The sequence below is a fragment of the Pseudorca crassidens genome, chromosome 2, assembly GCF_039906515.1.
Source record: "Pseudorca crassidens isolate mPseCra1 chromosome 2, mPseCra1.hap1, whole genome shotgun sequence".
Classification (NCBI taxonomy): Eukaryota; Metazoa; Chordata; class Mammalia; order Artiodactyla; family Delphinidae; genus Pseudorca; species Pseudorca crassidens.
This window is the reverse complement of record NC_090297.1, coordinates 136,308,069-136,334,057: the sequence shown is the minus strand read 5'-3', so window position 1 is coordinate 136,334,057 and position 25,989 is coordinate 136,308,069. Positions and strand designations below refer to the sequence as shown.

The 25,989-nt window shown below is 46.1% G+C and overlaps 1 protein-coding gene across 8 annotated transcripts in view; it reads right to left on the bottom strand.

Annotated features, from left to right (window-relative positions):
• The window catches only part of CACNA1E (calcium voltage-gated channel subunit alpha1 E), a 301,767-nt gene that overhangs the window by 145,856 nt on the left and 129,922 nt on the right, over positions 1-25,989 (bottom strand). The gene's annotated exons all lie outside the window — the stretch shown is intronic.

Below are 25,989 nucleotides of genomic sequence, written 5' to 3'. Positions count from 1 at the left end.
ACCGCATGGAAACCCATATTCTGGATTCTTATACCACAAGTCAGACGTAAGGCCCTTGAATGGTAGGGGGCTGAGGGAGGATTATACGACATGTCTTAGCCAAAAAAAGCAAAACAAACATAAAGCAACTCTCAGCAGGATGTCTCATTAAGGACCTTTAAACAGTTTTGGAGAATTCTGAAAAGTCCTAACACATGGACCTCTCAACTAAGCTTTGCCTTGACTGTCTCCCCTCATGATATCAACCCCAAATCTTCCTAACAAGTCCACCTGAATTGCATTTTACATATACAGGGCTTTGAATCCCCCCAATCCCACTCCACCCCTCACACACAAACTTTAATACCTCTTTGAAACTCAAAAGTTTCTGCAAAGATATTTTATTCCCAATTCACTGGAGAAACAAGGCCATCCAAATCCAATGCCACGCCTAAAATTCGCAGCTAAATTAGTGAAATGAAGATCTGAACTCGGAATTTCTATTGCAAAGTGTTTCTTATCCCCGTGAGTTACCTTTTTCTCCCTCTCACTACTACCTTTGCAAACATATTTTGATTCCTTGTCTTCCTGCTTCCCATGGACTTCTATGACATTCTATCTTGTTTTTCCCCAAATTATCTCATTTTCCTTCTGCCTCCCATTCAAATATGTCAGTCTATAAAATACAGCCTCCCACTAATCATGGCAGCTATCACTGTACAGTAGATTTTTCCATTAAAAAATAGCTTCTAAGGCAACCTCTTTCACCAAGCTCGTGTCTTTTTGTCTTGCCCCTATGCTGTTCAGAGAGATACGTTTGCAAATGAAGCAGAATAAAAGTTAAAAACAAACAAACACCTTCTGAACTGTATGAACAAAAGCAGAGACCTGCCAATTTCAGTGTATAAGATCTAGGCTCTTTGGTTCAACCAGGTCTGCTCAGTAAAATTCGGGTCAGACCGCAGAGAAAATTTCTCCTGATATCAGAAGGAAGATGCAGAAGAATTAGATGCCAAGGGCCACAGGGGGTTTTAATGGACATAGGAAGCTAGTTTTTCTGAGATAACTGAGACATGGTTCTTCCTGTGAGCTACAGGATGGATTGAATGATCTTTGTATAACTAGCTCTATCTTGATCCATGACTATAAATGCAACATTTTGTAAAGACTGGTTAGCGCGGATGGTTCACCGGTGGTGCTCCAGATCAACAAGTTTCATTCACCCCATGGCTCAGACAGTCAGCCCCACCCTGAGAGTTCTTCGGCAGCAAGAACTGAGTCTGCTCCCAGCACCCAGATCACGGCTCAGCTGCCAATACACATTAGTTGGTGTCAGCAATGGCAATGATGAAATTGTGACTTTGAATCTGTTTTTGGTCCCAGGAGTGACGGTGCTACGTTTTGAGGATGGCTAGAGCAACTTCGGTTGGGTGACTATTTGCCAGAGATGCTGCACAGTGAAGAACAATTCCCAAATTGTGTTCTCCTCGTTGCTAGCAATCTGTAAGATGTTCATGGGTTCTGTGGAAAATGAGCTTCTGGAACCAAAGAAACTGGGGAAACACAGCAGATTATATTTTCGTGTCAGCCTGTGAGAAGATCCACCAAAAAGGAACATTATTAACTTTATTTCCTCCATCATTTCTTACGCTTCCTTGATTACAAAACCTCCTTTTCAACGGCAATCTATTAACATATCAGGAAATACAGTCTGTGAAATACAGGGAGAGAAGGACTTCCCTCACAGGCCCCGAGTCTGGAATGTGCTTCCCAATTCTCTAAAATGCTGCTGATGCAGAGGGTCCTTTTACTCAGTGCGCTGCGAGAATGTTTTGGTTTCGCTTTAACCTACATTAAGGCAAGAGCCTCCACTGTCTGCTCATTTCTGTATCTGGCATCTGACAAAGTGTTTGGCACACATAGATGCTCAACCAATCAATAACTGACCACAATTTGAGTAAGATGATTCTCGTGTTTAAAATATGCCCAACAAAATTCATTCTGATATTCTCCCCAAGCTTTGTCTGAATTGCTTTAAAAGAAAAAACAAAAGTCATCCACCATGGTACTGGGTCCTGTTGGATGAGAAGGACAGAGGAGAAAGGGAAGAGAAGGAGAAAAAGAATATCTGGGAGGACCCCAGCACCAGCGGCTAGGGGGTTAATAACCCTAGGGGGTCATTAAGGATGACTGACAGCTTACAAGGTTCTTCTGGAGAAAGCAGCTTGACAGCTCCCCGAGATTATTCACAAACCTTTTAATAGACTTGCCCTACCCTCTCTACACCTTCTGCCTCTCCCTCCGGCTTCCTCTTCCCTCAGCCCCTCCCGTTCCTCCTCTCCAGGTGGCCTCACACCCCCACCTCCCATGCCTGTCAGTGGATCGATGACAAGGCCACCAGGACAGGGGAACACACCTCAGCAGGAAGTGGGCAAGCCCAGGACTTCATGCTTCCCTCCTCCAAAATGGCAAGGTTCTTTCTCATGCTGATTAGAGCTTCAATCTCCTTCTGATTCATCGTTATTAAAACCTTAAAACTGTCCAGTGTAGGAGAGACAACTACTGAAGTGTCTTTTGAGATGAAAAAAGAAGAAAGTAATCGACAACTCTGAAGGCAGCAAGTGCCCTGATACCATATGAGGTGGGACTCAGGAGCGCCAAGCAGAAAGGTACCAGTTCAACTGCAGAGTTGTGACTGTGTTCCCTCTGGGGTGGGCATGTGTGTCTGTGACACAGCAGGACACGGGACAGAGGAGGGGCTGCCTGTGTGAGAGGGAGAGCCTCTCCCTTTCCTTCTGTCTCCCCTGTACCCCCTGCTTCTGTGACTCTCCCAAGCGCCTTGCCTGCGGGAGCATCACGCTTCATTCTCCCTAGCAACTCTTCCTTCAGGGCCAGGGGACAGCTGTGCTAAGTCCTCTTTGCAAGATCCCGGGGAAGGAGACCTACAGCTTTCCAAACATGGTCCACTGGATTCTGGCCCCAGGAGAGTGGACCCTTCCCTGCCCAGACCGCTATTGTGGAGCAGCTGAAGTGTAAACCAGCCCCTCACTGCAAAGACAGCTGCACACAGAGTACCAGCTTCCTCCTCCCCACCATTCATGGAACACCCACTCTGTGGCAGGCAGTACATGAGAGCGCTTTTCTTCGGGCAACGTCCTCTTATTTAAGATGCTGATTCTCCTCCCACCGACCCAGTCAAGCCCCTAGACTTGGCAAGCAGGCTACCCTCCATCTCTCTCACCTGCTGATTCCCTGAGTGACACACACACACGCGCACACATGCGCAGGATGGGGCTGATGACAGAGAGAGCGGTCGGGGGTGGCGGCCCACCCTGCACGGGGAGTGCTCAGCGGGTACCAGGCCTGACACAGTGGGAATGTGTTCCTTTGGGAACCTGCCTGACTGGGGGTGGTGAGTGCACCCACTCCCTGCGTAAACAGGCACACATGGCAATTATCACATTAATCTCCGGGTGATGGGGGAGATGGTGGAAGGCAGGGGTGGGAGGAGGACTGGTAAGAAGGATGGAGATGGAGATGACAAGAGGCAGGGGGTCCCTGCCCAGCCCTGGCCTGGGTTGCAAAGGCAGTACTATAGCTCCCATCCTTGGAAACAGGCCTCCATCAGGGTTCCACAAGGCTCTGCAGAAAACAGGCTGAAGGGCCTCCTCCTGGATGTCCACGCCTCTCACAGAGCAGCTCTGGCCAGGGAGGCTGAATGACATATAGCTGAGTGGGGAGGCTGAGTGAATTGGAACTGGGAAAAAAACGAGGATACTTATTCCAGGGTCCTTTCAGAGGGAAAAAAAAAAGGTCTCTCAGGTACACCTGCTTCCCAGGCTGGAGGTGGCACCCGCTGGCAAGCTCTGGCCTGGCCTGCCGCAGGCTCAGTCTGGGCACCATCGGCATCGTGGGCAGGATAATTCTTTGCAGTGGGAACTGCCAAAACACCTGGGGGCAAAAACTGGCTTCAGTTGCGAACTGCTGGCCTAGAGGCTCTGCCTCAAAGAGAGAGCTTTGGAACTGCCAAGTGAGCTCAGGTCAAGGGAGGGCTGCAGCAGCCACCCTGGGCTGTCAAAGAGGCCAGGCCATTCGTCTCAGCAAAAGCATCTGTCCTAGGCCTCTGCAGACCATCCCGGGGAGAGAAAATTCAGAGAGGGCAAGAGGTGGAGGAAATAAAGTTAACAGTGTTCCTTTTTGCTGGGTCTTCTCACGGGCAAACACAAAAATATAATAAGGAGGCCAAAGACGATTCAACTGCTTACCACCTCCCCTGAGGGAATGACGCCTGGGCATCCGGCACTGCCCAGCTGACTTGCCTCGCCTGGGCCCCTCACTTCTTTCCAGCACCAAGCGTACAGCTCCTTTTCATCCCAAGGGACTTGGGACTCGGAGTCCATGTCTCAGAGCCTAAAGGCCATATTTTGTTCAACAAATTTGTGGACCATGTACTAGGCAACAGATATCCTCCTAGGTACTGGGGATAAATGATGAACAAAGCAGTCTCAGGTCCTGGCCTTCATGAACTAGTGTCATGGGGAGACCCACATTCAATAAGTGAGCTCACACATGCTGTGCGGCTTTAAACCGAGATGAGTGTGATGAAGGGACCACCAGGGAGCTGACCCACAGGTGCGTCTGATCTGGTCCAGGGGGTCAGGAAAGGATTTGCTGAAGCTTTCAGAGTAAAGAGTCACATGACAGTCTAAGAAACTACCTCGGCAGGAGGCAGCAGAGGTCAGAAAGGCAGAGAAAAGGTTTATCATGGAGGTGAAAGAAAGAGGAGGAGAAGGTTAAGATTAAGAAGTCATACAAAACACAGTCATAAAAAACAAACTTATGGTTACCAAAGGGGAAAGGGGGGTGGGGAGGGATAAATTAGGAGTTTGGGATTACCATAGACACACTACTATATATAAAATAGATAACCAACAGGGACCTACTGTAGAGCACAGGGAACTCTACTCAATGTTTTGTGATGGCCTGTAAGGGAAAAAAATCTGAAAAAGAATGTGTGTGTGTATATATATATATATATATATATATGTATATATATATGTATATGTAACTGAATCACTGTGCTATGCACCTGAAACCAACACAACGTTGTAAATCAACTACACTTCGATTAAAAAAAAAAGATTCAGGGCTTCCCTGGTGGTGCAGTGGTTGAGAGTCCGCCTGCCGATGCAGGGGAGACGGGCTCGTGCCCCGGTCCGGGAAGATCCCACATGTCGCGGAGCGGCTGGGTCCATGAGCCATGGCCGCTGAGCCTGCGCGTCCGGAGCCTGTGCTCCGCAATGGGAGAGGCCACAACAGTGAGAGGCCCGCATACCGCAAAAAAAAAAATAATAAAAAATAAAAGATTCAGAAGTGTCAAGAGGTAGGGGACACGTGAGAAGAAAAACGAGGGCAGGGAATGCTCTCTGGGGATGAACTCCTGCCTTCCTGCGATAGCAGCCCCCAGGGCCCCGTGCGGATGTTGTACTGAAACATACACGAATCATAAGGGCACTCTTAGTGGATTTTTTCAAAACGTACATAACCGTGCAGCCAGCACCCATATAACCCCAGGGCTTCCCTCACCCCTTCCTAGGCACCATCTACTTCCCTCAAATGTGACGTTCTCCTGACTTCTATAACCATCAATTACGTTGGCCTAATTGGAAAATCACATCTGAGCATTTCCCAGCGTGTCCTGAGCTATCCCCGTTCCCTCTTTGCTCAGGGACTTGTATTCAGAATAGCCCCCTCATACCCTGCCTCCTAGCCCCCCTCCCTGTCCGGCTCTCAGCAGCCTGGATGTGGCAGATTCTGTGCTGCCCCCATCAGGTCTCCTTTACCAGCAGGTGTACCCACCACCCTCCCACCCCAGCAGCTGAGTGTTGGCTGCTAACGGCTCACACCTGGATCCTCCTGAGAAGTTGGCCCCTGGCTGACAGACCCTCCCCATCTGGGAGTTTATGCCTGTCCGAGGGGGACAGTGACCTGGAACCAATAACTCACCGATGCAGGGGTGTCAAGGGCCCAGCCCCTTCACCTCTGCATGGGACAACTTCTGTGGTGCAACTCACTGTGGAGCCGCCTGGGGGATAAGACTGAAGCTAAAACGTCTGCAACCACACCTCTGCCTAGTATTTTCTCCTGACTTATTCTACTTCCCTCCTATCGGTACAGGCTTCTCCCGAAAGCAGTCCATAAATAAATCATTGCCACAAAAATCTCTGTCCCAGAGACAGTTTATAGGGAATCTGACTTAAGCCATTAAATCCCTTTCTCATCAGCGTTTTGTGTTTTTTTTTGCCGTACGCGGGCCTCTCACTGTTGTGGCCCCTCCCGTTGCGGAGCACAGGCTCCGGACGCGCAGGCTCAGCGACCATGGCTCATGGGCCCAGCCGCTCCGCGGCATGTGGGATCTTCCCGGACCGGGGCACGAGCCCGTGTCCCCTGCGTCGGCAGGAGGACTCTCAACCACTGCGCCACCAGGGAAGCCCTCTCATCAGGGTTTTGACCAGCCTTACAAAGCAGGTAACATCCTGCCCCTGAGTCACACAGATAGATGGCGGAGGGTGTTTCTAAGGGCAGAGTCACTGCCCTTTGACCACACCCACATTTTAGCGAAAGGACACAATGCCCACCCAGCATACCGTACAACCACTGGGCAAGTAAAGCTTGTGGATTTCTTGTATACCAGGAATGCTAGCCACAGTCTTGGAAGATTATGAGAACACACTGTCCAATCCATCAGTTGGTAGAAGAGGAAACCAAGGTCCAGGCGAGCAAAGTGAAGGGGTTCCAATCTAGAAGCACAGTGGGTCAACTTCTTGAGGACACTTGACTCTCCATATCTCGTTTGGTTCCAGATCTCTTAAAAGCAATCCTACCCATACTGTCTCCACCTTCTAGGGGAGAACCACATTCAAGAAGAAAGCCAACACTAGGCTCCGCAGCCAGAACATGAAAGCTGTCTTCCCAGTCCCCAGGCAAGAAAGAAGGGTGGGGGGAGCAGGGGAAAAGAGTGAGGACAGAGAGTCCCGAGTGCAACACAGCCACCTGCTGCCACCCAGCAAGGAGGCAGAACCTGTCAGTCCTGGAGGCAGGGCATTTCATTATGTCTCAGATCCCTGAGCATATATAATGCATATGCTCAGTCTCCCCCACACCAACAAGCTCCAAAGGCAGCATCTGGCTTGGCCAGGGGCCTGTGACAAGTAATCAAGACTCTCTACGCATTCTGGCCCTCCCAAACCCTCCCGGACTTGATGGCCAGCAGCCACTTTCTCCACTTGCCTGGACGGCCAGTGACCGTCACTGATGCAGCAGTGCCTTAGCCCACATGCAAAGCACCTCCAGGAGGACTTCCTATTGGGCATTTCACCACCTATTCTTCCCCTTCTCTGACTAGTGGAAAAACAGAGCAGGACCAGTCAGCCAAAGAGGAGAACCAGAAAATAACAGCTCGCCCACCCTGGTCCACAGGCGGTAGCATGATTCCAATGAGACCACCCTTGGGAGCTCTGCTCAGCATCATGGACCAGTAAGCACTGCCTCACTTTGGACGTGGGCGGTGATCACCACTGGTGCTGGGCAGACAGGTATTGACGTGTCCGTGAAAATCTATCCTCACGCCTGGGAAGAAGACTCAAGAATAAATGTCAAAGTGAGGGAGGATGAGTAGTGCCACATCTGACCAGGAAGGCTGCCGTGACGTTGTCCACGCCAAGTGAGAGCCTCAAAACCCACAGAGCTCGGAGCCCTGCTGTGCCTGAAAACTCTTTGGTTAAATCCTAATAATTCCAATATCACTGTTATGTGAGGTTATTGTCACCTCCCTTTCTGAGCCCTGGCCTGGAAGCCCAAAATGGAGATGAGAGATACTTTCAAGATCTTTTAACTGTTGAAGCTGGTTTTGGGTTACACAGGGGCTCAATATTCTATTCCCTCTACTTGTGTGTATGCTTGAAAACTTCTACAATAGAGGGTTTAAATTTTTCCCCAAATAAAACTGTATAGGTTGTTTATATGGTTCAGGGTCACATGTGGATTTTATGATAACTGGGGGTGGGGGGTAGGCAGGGTAGAAATTAGTGATTTTGTTTAAAAATCTTTTTATACTTTTCCTATACTTTGCAACTTTTCTGCAGTAACTAAGTGGTTTTTGTTTTGTTTGTTTTCATGGTCAGAGAAAACATATAGGGGGGAAAAAAAAAGCCAAAGAGGAGGTCCTCCTGCCCAGCGACTGCAGCAGGGTGCCGAGGAGGCTGACGTTCCTGGGGCCACTGGGAAGCCGGACAGTTGACCATACAGTGAGCCATCCAGGCCAGGATGCTGCACTGCTCTGGGAAAAGGCGAGTGTGTTGTTCTGATGCCGCCACATGCAGGCTGGCCAAAGTAGGCCACTTAGAGAGGATGCTTCCTATGATGATCAGCTAACACACATCACCCCTCTACACGGCGGGCTGACCAGAGACTGAATGTCTTTTTGCAAGAAAGTCAAGCACCAGTAAGAGCTCAGAGAATGAGAGAAGACACGAGTCTCAGAAGACCCTTCCTTTGAGGCCCAGGGACAAAGGGTGCACAAGGCTTGACAGATCCTCTGCACTGTGAGAGCTTTGTCTAGGGTCCACTGTGTTCTACAAAGACTGTGCTGATGACACCAGGGCAACAGGTCTTCAACCAGTTCCCCAGCTGGTTCTCGGCTCTATCCTACAGTCCTTGGGGGTCAGTCCTTCTGGTTACCATCATTTACTGCATTTCCATGAGTCCCCGGTCCCGTCCAGCTAACCAATCACTATTTCCCATTCATCTAACATGAATACTGTAACTTTCATCATCTTGCAGTACATAGAGCTAGGAGGAATCACAGCATCTTGCACAAACCCCTCATTTTATGGATGAAGAACCAAGGGTCAAACGTTGATTGCTGAAAGATACCCCACTAGTTGATTACAGAAGCAGAACTAGGACTTCTGATCCCCAGGCTACTCTGTATAGCCCTTGTATTCTCTGCCATATCATTTAGTACTGATAAATATGTATGGCCCTGCTCTCTCTGGTTATTTTGTATGTAGTAGTCTAGCTTCATGCTTTCCCTTGGAAGCTACCTGAAGGTGAAGACCACGACGATGTGTCTTACTTCTTCTGAAGGTTTGGAGCACGGAGCTATGAACATGGCTATCGGATTTCATAAAGAAAGGAGTGAGGCTAGAGATATCCTGGAAGGCTTCCTGGGGCTGTGCCGTCACCTGGACTTGAAGTAGGAGAAGGATGTAGATTAGCCCATCAATGGAGGAAGAGAGTCCAAGAGAGGGAAAGAAGTGGGAATGATGAGGCCACAAAGAGTGGCTGTGGGCAGTGGCGAGGAAGGCAAGATGAACAGTGGAGGACCCTGAATGGTGGTCTAAATGTTTGGATTTGCTCACTCCCCAAGAGCTCTTCCTTCCTTCTACCCTCTCCTCTCTGTGCCAAGCCATGAGTTCCCTCATACTGGAGAACACTGCTCAGTCTCTGGAAGGCTTCCCCAAGGCTGCCCCAAGGCGTGTCACTCTGCTTCTCTCCAGAATTTCCCAGCGTACCCCATAGCAGCATATATATTCATTCAACATTTTTGAGTGTGTACTCTGGACAAGATGAGTGAGAAAGGAAAACAGTCCTTAAGGGCCTTGGTATCTGTAAGAAGGCTAAGTCATGAGTATAAATGCCTATAATTGTAAACAAAACATTAAGTGCTGCACTTGGGTTTTTATTTGTACTTAATTACAGGCCCTCTTTAGATGTTATTCTGTCTCTTTCACCTATTGGTCCTCCCTTTCCATCAGGGTTGACTGGTTCTTAAAGACAGAACTGCATCTTTTATTTCTCTGTTCACTCTCTAATGCCTAGAATATTATTCTACAAACAAGAGATGCTCAGTAACATTGTTGACTACCAGGAGATTGTTAACACCACTACCATTCTTCTGCTTCACAGGCCTGCATGAGTTTCCTTCTCTGGAATAAATATATCATCTGTAAAATGGCATCTCTGTTGACATATAGCAAGAACACTTAGCTAACTCAAATATTCAGCACAGCATATAAGAGCAGACACTCAAGAAAAGAGCTTCAGGTCATCATTTTTCTTGGCTTTCATTCCCTCCACAAAGAGCAGGTGAATTAATTTATCACTGAACATCCCCGTTTTAATTAACGATTGCATGTCAAACACTAGGTAAGGCTGGTAAGTGCAGCTGGTTCCCTGAAGAAGCCCCAGGCCAGTTAGTTTCATTTATTTTGTGGCCACAGGAGCCACTCTTACTCCTTGGTAAGAACGGCTTGAAAGCAAGAAACCATGGCTTTGAAGTCTCTATATCTTCAGATTTCAAGAAAACACGCTCAATTAATCTGCATTGGTGCTGATAATTGGTGATAATGAAATGCCCAGTCCCACATGCCTATTTGTCACCTGAGGGGCTGAGAGTACCTGGGTGAGGCTCTTCACTCTGGTCCTGCTGGATCAGAGTTTCTCTAAGCACACTGGCCTTGGAGAAACACAAGTGCCCAAAACATCACTCCACTCAACTCTCACAGCCGCTGGCAGAGCCTGGCTCAGCCAGAGTCCCCAAGGCAGTCACCTCCACTTGTGAACAGCTTTGTCCACTCACCCCAGCGCTAGACAAATGTTATTTTCTATTTGTTCCATGATGTGAAAAAAAAATGGGAATCACTGTGCCAGACGACCATCTGTCAGGGACATTGAGGAGGGAATTCCTCGCTTGAGTAGGTGCCTACATCAGACAACAGATGTGGGGTCCCTTCCCACTCAGACCCAGATTCCTCACTGTGCTTCTCCTCTATCTCATGGACTCGAATTCTCCGGTTTCAATTCTACTACTCCCTCGAAACCTTCTCTTTTCTCATCTCCTGATTTCTCCTGTCTTGTTCACTCTGCTGCTGCCCTCCTAGGAATTCACCTTGGTTCTTCTTCTTTCCCCTAAGATACACAGAGTGCATGCCCCAACTGAGCTCTCCCATTGGTTTGGGGGCATAACAATGTTGAAACAAAATACAGATAATAAAGTAATAATGTTCACTGCTTCCCCAATCTGGGAACCATTGGAAAGAAAAATCTCTTTTGGCCTTTCCCATTCTTTGTACAACTTTCGTTCCTGTTCATTAGGGTGGAATGTACTGAGAGCAACCACGATGGGTGACTAATACAGGACTGCATATAAACTGTTGGATGGCAAATCCAACACGGACCCAGTCAGACCTATTTCTGGAAGTACTAAGAAGACCTGATTAAAACATTCTTATCTCCACATTTTCCTTTGACTTATACCCTAAGGCTATTGTAATTGAGAAGTGTAATTGAGAAGGAGAAAGAATCATGGCTTCCATTCGTTAAGCATCTAGTCTACGCTGAACAACGAGCTAGATGCATAGCAACCATGTATAGGAGAGGTGCAACTGTAATTTCATATGCTAAAAACAAACAACAACAAAATCCAAGCTCAGAAAACCTGAGGACTTGCCCAAGGCCCCGTAGTCAGTATGTTACAGAACCCAAATCCAAACCCATGTCTGACTTCCTCTTAAGACATGACATTATGCTGCCTCTTGTATGGTGGGAAAGGGGGAGAGAGACAGAAATAAAAATGTTGTTTTAACGTGGAACATATCTGAGAACAGAGCTATGCATGCAGGTATTTACAACAGCAGTGCCAGCAGAAGAAACAGTTTCTGACCAATTGCATACTGCAATCCCATCTGAATGTTATGTGGTTTCAACTCCTTTGATGTCTACACCTTAAAGCAGTGGTTTCTTCTCTGCCCTCGATGTCTGATAAGGTTGGAAGGACTTGTCACAGCAAGTTCCCTGGCTAGTAGTGCAACAGTCACTCTGTTGCCAGGGTGATCTTGTAAAGTGGGACGAGTGATTCCCAGCCACGGCTGGCTTCAGTCTTCAGAGCAGGGGAAAGCTGTCATTTCTAACCAGCATCTCTCACCCTGTCTCTCTTCTGCTTAAAACCCTCCAAAGGCTGCCCTTGTCAAATCCCCCACCATGTGCGACCCCAGCCCAACCTCTCGGGCTCACCTCACAGCCCCCGCCTCCTCGTATACCAAGTCAAGTGGCCACACCCCACTTCTTGCAATTCCCCCATACGCCACGTTCTTTCATAGCTGTATGCTTCTGCACATATTGTTCCCACTTCCTAGAATACCTTCTCTGCCTTTTTCACTTGGAAAGCCTCTGCTCAGGCCCTGATTAAAGGTTACTTTTGCCAGGAAGCCTTCCCAGAGTTGGTTGCTCTCTTCACTCTCTGCACTTAAGGCTACCATGCCACTCAACTCTACTGTAATCATGGCTTGCTGGTATGTCTTTCTCTACAAGACTTGACACCCCACAGGAACAAGGAGGAGGTCTTATTTTTCTGTCTGCCCCAGAACCCAAGTTAGCTCTCAGGAGGTGCTCAGCAAGTGTTCACTGAGTGAACAGATAAATGAATAAGTTAATAAGCTGAATGTATGGCTCTGATTAAATCTAAGACAAGCAAAAGAAAGAAAAGGTGATGAGAAAAGATTTCTTAAAGAGTTAATTAAATGCCTAGAGGTTTCTTTTATCACTAAGAGGGCAGAGTCACTGGATGATTAGAGGGGGTTTATCAGGAATTATCACTTAGTAAGCCCTTCCCAGGTGTATCTTGCCACCGAAGGACTTCATCCTCTAATCCTCTCCAGAAGAAGAAAGGCTTTATCACTCATCTCCGATGAGCTCAGGAAAGAATTAAAAACAAAACTGGTAGCTTCTGCCACTTCATCCAGCTACAGTTTCAGCTGTAAAGCTGGGTTTGAGGGAGGCAGAAAATACAGACTTGATTCTCAACACGAATGTGGACAGTGGTTCCTGCAGGGCCCCATGCAGAGATTAAGGGAACTCTCCCTAATCTCGAAACTAGAATAGTGAAACTCATCTCTCAGCGGACAGTGCGGGGTGGAGTAGGGGGAGGTAACCAAGAGGGGAGAGAGCAGCCCCTTTGGGAAAGCAGCAAAAAATGCAGCCTCTTTGCTGTGGCCTCTGGGCACGAAGGTGATGGGGAAGAAAGCATGTCTCAGGGAAGGTGACCCTGGTTCTCTCAATGTCAAAGGTAAACTTGAAACTTTCTAGATCCCAGCCGGAGGGCTCTCTGTTCTGTCCTCTTAAGCTTGGTGAGGTAGAGATGTTCTTTTTTTTTTTTTTACATCTTTATTAGAGGATAATTGCTTTACAATGGTGTGCTAGTTTCTGCTTTATAACAAAGTAAATCAGTTATACATATACATATGTTCTTTCAGCTGGGAATTCTTTTAAGCCTCCATCTAAAACTGCCACTCATCCTCTCAAAAAATAAGAAATGCTTTGTCAAAAATCCTGGCCATCCTTCAAGGCCTTTGTTATACTCCATCTGGATGAAATGATGCCCTGATCACCCAGCCAGGGCCGTCTGGTGCCCCAGGGGCTTTTTGGACTTGTTTGGAGATCCTCTAACTCTCACATTCAGAGCCAGCCCCAAACCATTCTCTTGGCTAAACCCTGGTGGGTTATTTAGTCTGAAGAGTATAAACTTCTCTAGGCAAACTCTCTTGATATTCAACATGAGGTCACACAATATCAATAAAAGTCAACACTTTTTGGAGAAATTACTATGTACATTTTGCCCACATTTGCACATTTAATCTTTTCAAGAATGCTTTAAAGCTGATAGTAGTACCATAGCCTTTTTCTCCAATGAGGAAACTGAGGCACAGATTGGTTAGCTAACCTGCCTGAGGTTGCACAGACATTAAGGACAAGACTAGAACTACAGCCAGCAGTCTGAGAACTGAAACACAGAAAATGCTCCACACACATGACATATTAATATTATTTAAATAGGTTAAGCTCAGTTCCCTTTAACCCTTGAAAAAGGGGGGAAAAAAAGAATGGATGAATCACTATTATTTTTTTAACATTTTTATTGGAATATAATTGCTTCATATTGTTGTGTTAGTTTCTGCTGTATAACAAAGTGAATCAGCTATATGTATACATATATCCCCATATCCCCTCCCTCTTGTGTCTCCCTCCCACCCTCCCTATCCCACCCCTCTAGGTGGTCACAAAGCACTGAGCTGATCTCCCTGTGCTATGCAGCCGCTTCCTACTAGCTATCTGTTTTATATTTGGTAGTGTATATATGTCAGTGTTACTCTCACACTTTGTCCCAGCTTACCTTTCCCCTGCCCTGTGTCCTCAAGTCCATTCTCTACATCTGCACCTTTATTCCTGTCCTGCCCCCAGGTTCTTCAGAACCTTTTCGTTTTTCTTTTTTAGATTCCATATAAATGTGTTAGCATACGGTATTTGTTTTTCTCTTTCTGGCTTACTTCACTCTGTAGGACAGACTCTAGGTCCATCCACCTCACTACAAATAACTCAATTTCATTTCTTTTCATGGCTGAGTAATATTCCATTGTATATATGTGCCACGTCTTCTTTATCCATTCATCTGTCAGTGGACATTTAGGTTGCTTCCATGTCCTGGCTACTGTAAATAGTGCTGCAATGAACATTGTGGTACATGTCTTTTTTTGAACTATGGTTTTCTCAGGGTATATGCCAGTAGTGGGTTTGCTGGGTCATATGGTAGTTCTATTTTTAGTTTTTTAAGGAACCTCCATACTGTTCTCCATAGTGGCTGTATCAATTTACATTCCCACCAACAGTGCAAGAGGGTTCCCTCTTCTCTACACCCTCTCCAGCATTTATTGTCTGTAGATTTTCTGATGATGCCATTCTGACCAGTGGGAGGTGATACCTCATTGTAGTTCTGATTTGCATTTCTCCAATGATTAGTGATGTTGAGCATCTTTTCATGTGTTTGTTGGCAGTCTGTATATCTTCTCTGGAGAAATGTCTATTTAGGCCTTCTGCCCATTTTTGGATTGGGTTGTTTTTTTGATATTGAGCTGCATGAGCTGCTTGTATATTTTGGAGATTAATCCTTTGTCAGTTGCTCCATTTGCAAATATTTTCTCCCATTCTGACGGTTGTCTTTTCGTCTTGTTTATGGTTTCCTTTGCTGTGCAAAAGCTTTTAAGTTTCATTAGGTCCCATTTGTTTATTTTTGTTTCTTTTTCCATTTCTCTAGGAGGTGGGTCAAAAAGTATCTTGCTGTGATTTATGTCACAGAGTGTTTTGCCTATGTTTTCCTCTAAGAGTTTGATAGTGTCTGGCCTTACATTTAGGTCTTTAATCCATTTTGAGCTTATTTTTGTGTATGGTGTTGGGAAGTGTTCTAATTTCATTGTTATACCATCTCATCTAAATATTTTGCTTACCTTGTGCAAGGAGATTGGTGTCTACTTCTAAGCCTCTTATCATTTGCAGGTGATTGTAATATTTATCACACCAGACAATGATTATTTACTTGTCAGTCCCCTGTACAAATTGTGAAATCTTGGAGGACAAGGTTTTGTGGTTCGTTGTATAGCGTACCTGCTATAGTACCCTGAATACTGCTCAATTAACATCTGTTGCACGAAAGGGTGAATGAGTAATCAAATCCTTTAGAATCGAAATGTAAAGGAATATTCCAGCCATCACTAGTTCAAACTGGATGAACACAGTCTAGAACAGTGGTTCTCAAAGGTGGTCCCTGGTCCCCCAGCATCAGCAGCTTTGGGGGCCTTGTTGGAAATGCACTGGTCCGAAGGTACCAGTAGAGACCTTCGGATCAGAACTCTCGGGATGAAGCTCAGCACTCAGCCATGTGTGTTTTAACAAGCGATTCAGGTGATGCCTGCTAAAGCTTGAGAACTAATGGTCTAGGGAAAAAAATAAGTCTGCCATGGTAGCCTCAGTTGCTATGCTGTTGTATCCAGGAGTGCAAAAGACAGATCTGAGGAAGGAGAAAGTCTGAGGTTGAGTGGGGAGGAGAGAAGATGACAGAAGGGTGTGGGGAGAGATGGAGAGGGAGGAGAAAGAGGGTGGGTGAGAAGGAGAGAGTCATCTCCTGGGAATGAAATGGGTTCATGATCTCAGCAGCATGTTGCCACAGCAACAGGTCCAGCACCTCCCCCACCCCCTCCCCAGGATGACCAGGCATTAGACACACCTACGCTGAGGCCTGAGCCCTGCAGAAAGATTTAAGCTTCAGCAAGTTGGAAAAGCACAGTGAGGGGAAAGCTTATAGAATTAGCTCCCCACACAGGCTCTGGCCCCCAGGTGCACTCCTGGAAAGGTCGGTTCTTCCTAAGGTCAGTGATCAGTCCCAACAGGCGGTGAAGACACAGCCATGTGGGTTTGCTCCTCTGCACCCCAGCTCACAGCCTGGCTAGGATGGCTCTGCTGCCCTACAGAACTCACTGTGAGAAAGGATGAGTGGCCTAGAGGAGAGGGAGAGAGCCCACCATGCTGCAGGGGTGGAAGCAGAGGAGGGCATAAGGAGACAGGGCTCAGAGACCAGGGATGGATTACTCCAGAAGCCAGGGCGGGAGTCCAAATGGGGAAGGAGAAGAGGAGCGGAGCTTGCATGCAGATTCAAGGGGCTCAGGGGGGAGAGCAAAGGGGTAGTGAGGAGCAGAAGGCTCTCAAGAGCATCTCGGCCCTTTCCTGGAAATGGCTGGAGCTTCCAGGGCACCCACAAGGCAAACGCACATCCGACCGGCTTCCCTAATAAAGGCAAGACAGGGGCTGCAGGAGGACACTGAGATAAGCAAAACGCACAGTGTTCCATATGCTCGATGGAAATAACTCCGGGAAAGCGAGTTTACAGCCAATTAGACATTAAAAGTAAGATATAATTGCTGTTGCTATGTTTGTTTCCAAGAAGAACTGTGTTATGATTAGACTAACAGGCTAGTGTTAGAATTCTGAGCAAACTGCATGGAAGACTTAGTCTCGCTTTGTCTCCGCGTGAGAGAAGAAAGAAGGTGAGAAAAAGATGAATCAATAAACCACCACTATGTTCAAGGTCTCCACCCTCTGAAAACCCCTGTGAAGCCCTGAACCGTGTTTTGGAGGGGGAGAGGGGAACTAGGGGAGAATATGCAGAGATTTCTCCCATCGGATTCCTTCTAATCCGCATTAACAACCCAATGAAGTCATCACAGCAACTCCCATTTTTATGGATGAGGACACAGCCCAGAGAAGTCAAGGAGCATGCAGGTCATAAAACAAAGACTGGGGTTCGAACTTACCTCTGCCTGACTTCAAAGACCATGCTCCTTTACCCACAACAAAGGGCATAATTCTGTCCACAAAAATGGAGGTGGGGAGAACTGGTGGTCCACAAGTTACCCAAGGGCTGTGTGCTATTCCAGCCAGAACTGGGTGTCTCTCACTGGACAGGTTATTCCTGTGAGATGCTATAGTGTAATGGGAAAACACTGCCCTCACCTCTTATTAGTTCTGTGACAGTGCGCACATCATTTAAACTCTTAGTGCCTCAGCTTCTCAACTTGAATAATGCGGGTGATAATCTCTCTCATGAAGCAGTGCTGGGAAGATTAAATGAGAAATATAGTGTGATAGTTAACACCCACCCCATCCCACCATGTATTAGCTGTGGGATCTTAGGTACGTTACTTAGCTTCTCTGCCCGTCAACTGATTAATCTCTAAAATGGTTGGACTAGGAATAATGCAGCTAAAACACTCAGCTCAAGGCGTGGCATGGCACGCAGAAAGCATGTGATAAGTGGATGCCGTGTGTTCTACTTCTAGCCAGCTCTCCTCCTCGGAGAGCACAAGCCCATCCCACAGCTGCTGGGACCATCTGTCCCTGACAGCTCACAGCTGCATCCCTCACTGGGCATTGCCCTGTACCTCTGAAGGGGCACCTAGCTCAGCTGGTGTGGGTCAGCCTCTCCTCTGTCCGACTTTGGTCTCCTCACTTCCTCAGGTGTATCTCCCAAAAGCACACCCCGATCAACACTCTGCACACAATTCTCCAGTGCAGAGTTGCTTTCCAGAAGCCCCAATCTAATCTATAGGATCTATATCTCAGTGCTCAGCAAAGAGTAACTGATAACAGCAATTATGAAGTCTTCAAACTCAAAAGGCTATGATACTGTGCATGTGACTCCTGGAAGCTTTACAGAATTATTGGCCGGACTGTACATTCTTTAAGGAGCAGGACCATGTCTTAAATGTCTTTGTTTCCTTCAAGCACCCTCAAGACAGCACATCCTCTAGAAACATATTTGACTCATACGGGCTATATTTCTATTCAGCCCAGAATCAAATCCATCTGCATGGGTCCAGGGGGTACACATTTCATTTCCACAGCATTGACATACATGGTTCATAACCAGGACGTGCAGAGTCTCAGCAGGAAGGAACTTTATAAATGAAATCCCTCTGACAGAATAACTTTGTAAAAATGGGCCACACAAATCAAACAAGGGAAGTAGGTTATATGAACTATTATTAGTATTCTTGAAATATTAAATATTAAACAAAGTTCACATCTGTAAAGATAAGTGTTTCTGACCTGACCCTCCAGCCTCCCTGAGAGAGAGACATAAGCTCCTTGGGGGACAGTCGATCCCAGCACAAGTCTCCTTCTACCCCACCTCCTACCAAGGTGACACAGAAAGCCAGTGACAGTGCTTGGAATAGAAACTAGTTCCCCTATTCCCAAACCTGTATGCTTGGGTTACACTATATCCTCTGTAATTTGCTCCCGTGGAAGCGTAGGTATAAGAGAAAAGGGGAGATGCGCAAACTTGCCCTTTTGGTGTCGTGAAACAGGTTAACCCCCTGCTGTTGATATTTCCTCAGTGATGTCCATGTGTTAGCTGCAGGGTGGAGAATGTGTAGCTGCCAATACTGCATCAGCTCATTCAGTTCAAGGTGACTCTAGTTCGGTCTGAAGTCCGTGGGGCTCCACAGGGATGAGTTCTTTCCTCAGGACCCCCAGACAGACTTGCTGCTCTTTACATCTGTCTGAGTTCTGGTGGGTGGGGTCTTGAGATCCACGGAGCAGTATTCCTGTCACTTCACGAAGCCCAGGCTGAATCTCATCTCCCTGGGCTTGTGGAGCCAGACAGGAGGCCCTCGGAAAGGCCGTGTCGATCGTGTGGCTTCCCTGCAGCCCAGCCAGAGCCATCCATCAGAAAAAGTGGTCAAACCAAGGGTTCCTCAACTTTCCCTTCAGCTTGCAATGAGAGACAGTAAAACAGGCATTTTAACAGGTGAGCTTTCGGCATGTTCCCTGGAAGCCGAGGAGCGAGCTTCTCCTTCTCCTCTTCCCTTGGAGTGCAGCTTGCGGGGCGTGTTCCCTCTTCCCCTCAGCTGCTTGGGGGTTCCCTTCACTCTGAGGGGCAGCATCCAGACGAGGGGCCGGCAGGAGGTCCTGCGATGAAAGGTCCATCGCTGCTGCCCTGCCTGCTGCCACCGGTCCCCAGGAATACAGCTCCAGGGACTCCCTGGAATCCTCACACACTCCAGCTATCTCTGGGCTTACTGCACTACCTATGCCCAAAGCACTATGCTGGGGGAGCAAACCGTTCGAGACACTCCTGGACCTCAGGCAGCCTAAGATGTAGTCAGGGAGACTGGAAAGTGCAACAAATCAAGGCCAAACAAATGATACACCAAAAAAAAAAAAAAAGACTCAGAGAGGGGAATAGGGTCTGAGGGCCTGAGGGGTCCTATAAGACGTTCTCAGAAGAAAGGTCATCCTGGGACCTGAAACATTAGAGCTCTCTGCAGAGGATGTCCATTCTCGGCCAGAGGTCTCCACAACAGCCCAGACTCATTAGCACCCAGCCCGGGCCGGGCCAGCATATAATCACCTAATTAACCGAGCATCACGCACCTGGCTGGCAACTCGGCCGCCCTGGGCACCAAGCCTGAGAAAGCGCCCCTGTGATGCGGCGTCAGGCTGGGTTTGTTTGCTCTTGGAGAGTAGGCCTCCAAGGAGCACCTCCCAGCTGACAGTGACAAGCCAGGCTCCTTCCAGCCAGGTCTTCCGGCTCCCTGAGGACAATTCCAGAAGATGCTAGCCTGCCTGGCCTGAGAGGAATCAGGTCAGAGTTGGAAAAAACAACACTAACACTTGGAAGGTGAGCAGGGCTCAGAGTCAGTACAAGCAGAAAGTCTGGCATATAGTAGGCAATCGTGCATGTACGTGTGTGTGTGTGTGTGTATTTTTAAATGATAACTAAGGTAAGAAATTGATAAATGAATGAATGAACGATAGGGCCTCAAAATGGAGAGGCTAAAATAAAACAGGTGTAGTGGGTGGTGTCAATTACACCACTCTGTTCTAGGCAAGATATTAAAGTCCCTGGCAGGAGGAAAGACGTTCACCTCACTTGGCATCATGTAGCTGTTTTCTAGCTGGTTTGAACAACCGTATGGCCAGACGGGAGCAGATGGGAACAGAAAAACCATCCTAATCGGTTCTTAATCTTTAAGTACTTGTGAAATTTTAAATTACAAGAGCAATGAGCCTTAGGAATAAGTAATAAACAATACAAAAAGGTATAAAGAAAGCTTTAGTTTCCCCTCACCTCCACCCCATCCCACTGTGTTTACACCATGTCCATGGCCTGATGTGTATACCTCCCCACCTATCTCCATGCACATTCAAACTGACATATAGCACTTTCTTATTTGTTTATTCTTTTAACGGGATCACACTATACACATTACTCTGTAACTTGCTTATCTTATGTAAAACACGTTAGGAATGTCCCTCCAGGACAAACACATAGATCAAACTCATTAAAACACGCCATACACACACCACATGGGCACAGACATACACAGAACCACAGCTATGTGAGTAGGGGGTCCACAGATCTCCCTACTGCTGTTTGTTTGCTCTTGCTTTGGGTGCTGTAAAATAAGGCTGAATACTCTCTCTTGCATATGATATCCATATTGACTGGTCTTTTAATTTCAGTAGGTGCATGTCTCAACAATTGGGCTTACAGGGTCTAAGGCAATACCTATTTTCAGTATTAATTCCCCTAAAGGTTGTAGCAATGCACCAAATACTCCACCAAAATTTCATGAATGCCTCTTACTCCACATCCTCACAGGTACTGGATGTTATGACCCTTAAAAGTTGGCCAATCGGATGGATGAAAACTGGGTTTTATTTAATACTTTATTTTGCATCTTTCAGGGGTCTCAGCATCATTTCAGGTGTTTAGTAGCCATTTAGATTGCCTTTTCTTTGAACTGCTTACTCATACCCTTTGTTCTTTTTTTTTTTTTAACGTGGTTCTCTTTTTTCTTATAAATTTGTTGGGGCTCTTTGTATATCAGTTCCATCAGAATTTGCTTTATGTCATTTTTCTCAATCTGTCAATTGTCCTTTGACATTACCTAAGGTGTCCTTTGCCACAGAAAATTTGTAATTTCTTAAGGTTGCTGAGTCCAATATTAGAGTTCCCACTGGAAATTAAAACATTCATGTTCTTTTTTCTCTCCGTCTTGTTGGGGGGTGTCCTGCTTCATGAATAATAAGGTTTCAGTCTTAGAGACTGAACTTACAGACTGAAATAAGGCAGTTCATAGTACAAACTCCACAAGTATACTTGACGGAAAAGTGGAGAGAAAAATAGTAAAATAACCTCTCCTGATGATTAGGGAAGCAAACGCTGTGAACAACTTTTCACCAAAATTCACTCCACGTAGAAGGCTAGGCAAAGACCATCAACTGCTGATTGCTTGTCCTGACACCTGAACCACTCAACACCGAAGTCCACCATGCCTCTGATCCTGGTCATCTTGGGGGGTGGTGGGAGGCCACCACCCAAGCAAGCTCTGCCTCACATTTTCATCTCCTTGAGCACTCGGCTCTGGCAACATCTATACCTTCCCTCACCGCCCCAGGCCAAGGGACTCTGATCTAATGGGCCTCCCCGCACTCCTTGGTATATCACACTTACCTCTGGATTGATAATTATTTACCTGTCATTCTTATTTATATTCCCACCACCTATTACTGTGCCTAACACACGGTCTCTGCTCCTTAAGTAGCTGGTGAAAGAAAGGAGCAAAGAAAAAGGACAAAACTGAAGAAGAAGCATTAAAATCCAAAGCTGAAGGTTCGCAGCTAACTGCCAACTCAAGATCAGGAATGAATCTTAAACATTGCTGAAATTACAGGGTAAGTTAATAATAAAAAAAAAGATTCCATTTACAAAAAGCTGACTGACACATAAAATTTCAAGAACAAGCCTGGTTCATAAAGAGAAGCCCGCCTACACTTCAGGCTTGCTCAGCTGCCACTCTCCAGCTACCATGTTTCACTCTGGGACGAATGGGTTTTGGTCAAGGATAAAGTCTAAATATTCATTTTTCAGACTCTTAATGAGTTTTTAGAATGATCACTATCATTCAGCCCTAACTGCAGCCAATTTTCTCTGAGTTAATCTTGCCATCAATACCCCACCTAAAGACTTTTCTGTGATAAAAAATGATTCATGGGATAGTGTTCACACAATCAAGCTTGCACCTTCCAGAAGCAGAAGTGACACGTTTTTGAATTGACTATCAGACTACAAAGAAGGCCACCAGCAATGAGGTCCTGGGAGAATGGATTTCAAATTTTTAACAGAGGAAAGATAATCTGGTTATACAGATTCCTCCTTTAGAAATAGAGTCCTGGCTTCCTCTCTGTAAGTGCTATGGACATCCACTCTCCGACTTGGCCTCATGTATGCCCTGAGAGTGAGTGTTTCCATTCCTGAGGAATGCTGAAGAATCTAAGAAAATGGAAGGCTCCTGAGACACCCACAGTGATCAGAGCTGGACACATGCGTTTGCAGTAAGACAGTTGAACTTTTCACCTAGGATGGGGTTCAAAGGTTGCTGACACTGGCCAGTTACTTAAGGGACATACAGACCATCTCAACCCCTCACCATACCATCTAGCTTCTTGGTGGTTTTTTTTTTTCTTCAAAGTATGATTACGCAGTCCCATGATTCTAGCTTACAGCATTAGGGAAAATTTCTAATGATCTAAACATGAAATGCCTAATAGAGAAGTAATTTAGCTCACTTGAGAACTGAAGTGAATATGAACTAAATGTCAATAACGGGATGGAAGAAGACTAGACAGAGAAAGCAGAGGTGGGTTGACAAGACATGACATTAAAACAATGAAATTATTGTATCGCAATTCCAAAAAGTTTAGCAACCTTTAGCCTCACCCACTGGATAAGCATTTTAGTGACACAACTTAAACCTTATTCTCCCTAATTTGTAATAATTAAGGACAGTGGGGAGAAGCCTGGTGCTTATAGAAGTATCTACCATCTTGAAAGGCCTTTCTCAAAAACTACGATCTCTAGACAACATTCCCTTATAGCTGAATTACTGTGCTGGCCTGATGACTCCCCTCCAACCCACTCAGCAGCCAACACACTGCTTTATCACAGCCTTCCTCTGCTCAGAACTCTGCACTGGCTACACTCTGTTCACCAACTAGAGGCCATGAGCGCGACGAGCTGGGCCCAATCTGTCTCTTGGACTCATACCCCCCCTCCCAGATACGATCCCTCCCACATACCCAAACCTGACCTTTCACAGTTCCTTGATAACACACTACGTTTTCCAGATACAGGTGTTGTTTGCTTTGACAGAGAGATCTACTTTCCATATTCTATCATTTGCTAACTCTTCCCATGAGTCCTAGTTCAACAGCTTTCTCTTCTGTGAAACATTCATCCTGTGACCAGCTCTCCATCTTGAATCATAATTATTTGTAACCCTCACAGTGCTTGTAATATTATAAAGGTTAAATAAATATTTATTGAATGATACGGGTGTTTGTTGAAATGAACTGAACTTTGAAATTTTTCATTGTTCTTTTACCCTGCTAGGATTTTTTAAAATAAAATTTTGTTCTTCTGCTTATGAAAGTAATACATGAACATTTGAAAAGTACAAAAAAGCAGAAACAGGAAAGCAAAAATTACCCATAATCATCACCTAGAGATAACCACTCTCATTACTCTCTTAATTGCACATTTTACATCAATGCAATTTAACAAATTTACATATGGAAGTCCTACGCCCTGTGCATCTTTTCCTGAATTTAGATCAAGTCACATACTATGTACTCACCCAGCATTTGGTTGACCAGAAGTCTCTGCCAATGAGCACTCCTACATATCAATAGTACAATGCAAGCAAATGTTCTTGGTGATGCAAGTCTCTGAAGTACTTTCTCCCAAATCATAAATGCATAGAACTTTACTGCTCAGAGAGACCTCAGAAAACATCTCCACTAACACCACCTCTCCTCCCTCCTGTGCATTTGGCCAACATGGCTAATCATTTAAGATACTCTTCAAAGATGGGTTTGGACATGATCTCAGAATCCTCTAGGAAATCATACCCATTGGGTGAAAACTGCATGCAATGTGAAACCCAGTTGTCATCTGAGATTCCATCCACTCATTCTGCACATGGTAAAAGGTCTTGAGAGAGACTGAGTAACTTCCCAAGGTCCAAAAGCCCATGAGGGGCAGAGCAAGAGGCAGAACTCTCCAACTTGCCTCTACTGTCCTTTGCTTTATGTCACCCATCTAAGAAAGATGAGATTAGATCTATATGGTTTGAATTTAAAATGTATTTTATTTCAATTTGATTATTTCAAAGTTCATAATTTGCAAAATCTATACACCAGCCTATTAAGCACTACATTTGATTAAACAGAAATTTCTAAGTTTATGGACCCAAAGAAATACCACTGCTTCAGACAAGTCCTGTAATCATGTAATCATCCAGCAAACATTTGAGAACCTGCTCTGTGTCTACTCTCTGCTAAACTCTGGCAGAAAAAAAAAATATAAGGAGTGATCCTTGTCCTGGAAGAACTTATTATGTAGGGTTGCTAGGCAACCACTTCAGATCCCACCCTTTAATCCTCTGGAAACAGCCTAAATGGATTCCCAGAAAAGGGGTTGGGGGGAGTGGAGACAACAGAAGGATGAAGTGTGGAGTAAGGAAGAGCTTCCCCACTGTTATGGGCTGCTCTGTGCCCTCCAAAATTAATATGTGGAAGTCCTAGCTCCCAGTACCCTAGCATGTGACTATACTTGGAGATAGGGTCTTTAAAGTGGTGATTATCTTAAAATTAGGCCATTAGGGTGGGCCCTAATTAAATCTGACAGATGTCCTCATAAGAGGAGAAATAACAGACACATGAAGCAATACCAGGGATGCACACACAGAGGAAAGACCATATGAGGACACAGCAAGAAGGTGGTCATCAACAAGCCGAGGAAGATGTCTCAGAAGAAACCAAACCTGCTGACACCTTGATCTTGGAATTTCAGCCTTCGGAGCTGTGGGAAAATATATTTCTATTGTTTGAACCACACAGCCTGTGGTGTATTTTGGTTTCCCTAGCAAACTAATATACCTACCAACTACTCTAACATTGCCTTCCTAATCAGAGAAGGTTCAACAATGAAACTTGACTCCTTGAAAGAGAGCAGCCCTCTACTAAGCCAACAGCTGGCTTTCAAAAAGACCTAAATGATTGTGAAAGACTCTCAGGGGAAGGAAACAGAGGAGCTCACCTTGGATACGCCAAGCATTACCTGATAACAGAAATGGGCCAGAGGCAGCTCTGATGGATCCGTGCCAAGGAGAGGTGGTGGAGCTCTGATTGACCTAACTCATCCAGGAGAAAGGAGTAGGGACTCTGCTACTCAAGGACCCTCTTAGGGCAGGGACATTCTGGGCAGTGAGAGAGGCCCTGTATTGGATGCCTTAGCTCAGCAGGGTCTTATATGCCCTTTACGGAGGGGATACACTCATGACGGGGCTGGGCGTGACCCACACCACAGCTGACAAAGCTGGTTCCGTGAGTAGATACTCCCTTACCTATACGTTGTAGGGAGACTAAGCTTGATACAGGCAAAAACTCTGGCCAGTAGTGGAGAAAAACAGAGCTAGTAGTAGAGAAAGTTCCCCTCCCCTCCTTACACGTATACAATCCTACCTACACTTTGTGCAGGGTCTTCCATGGCTGTAA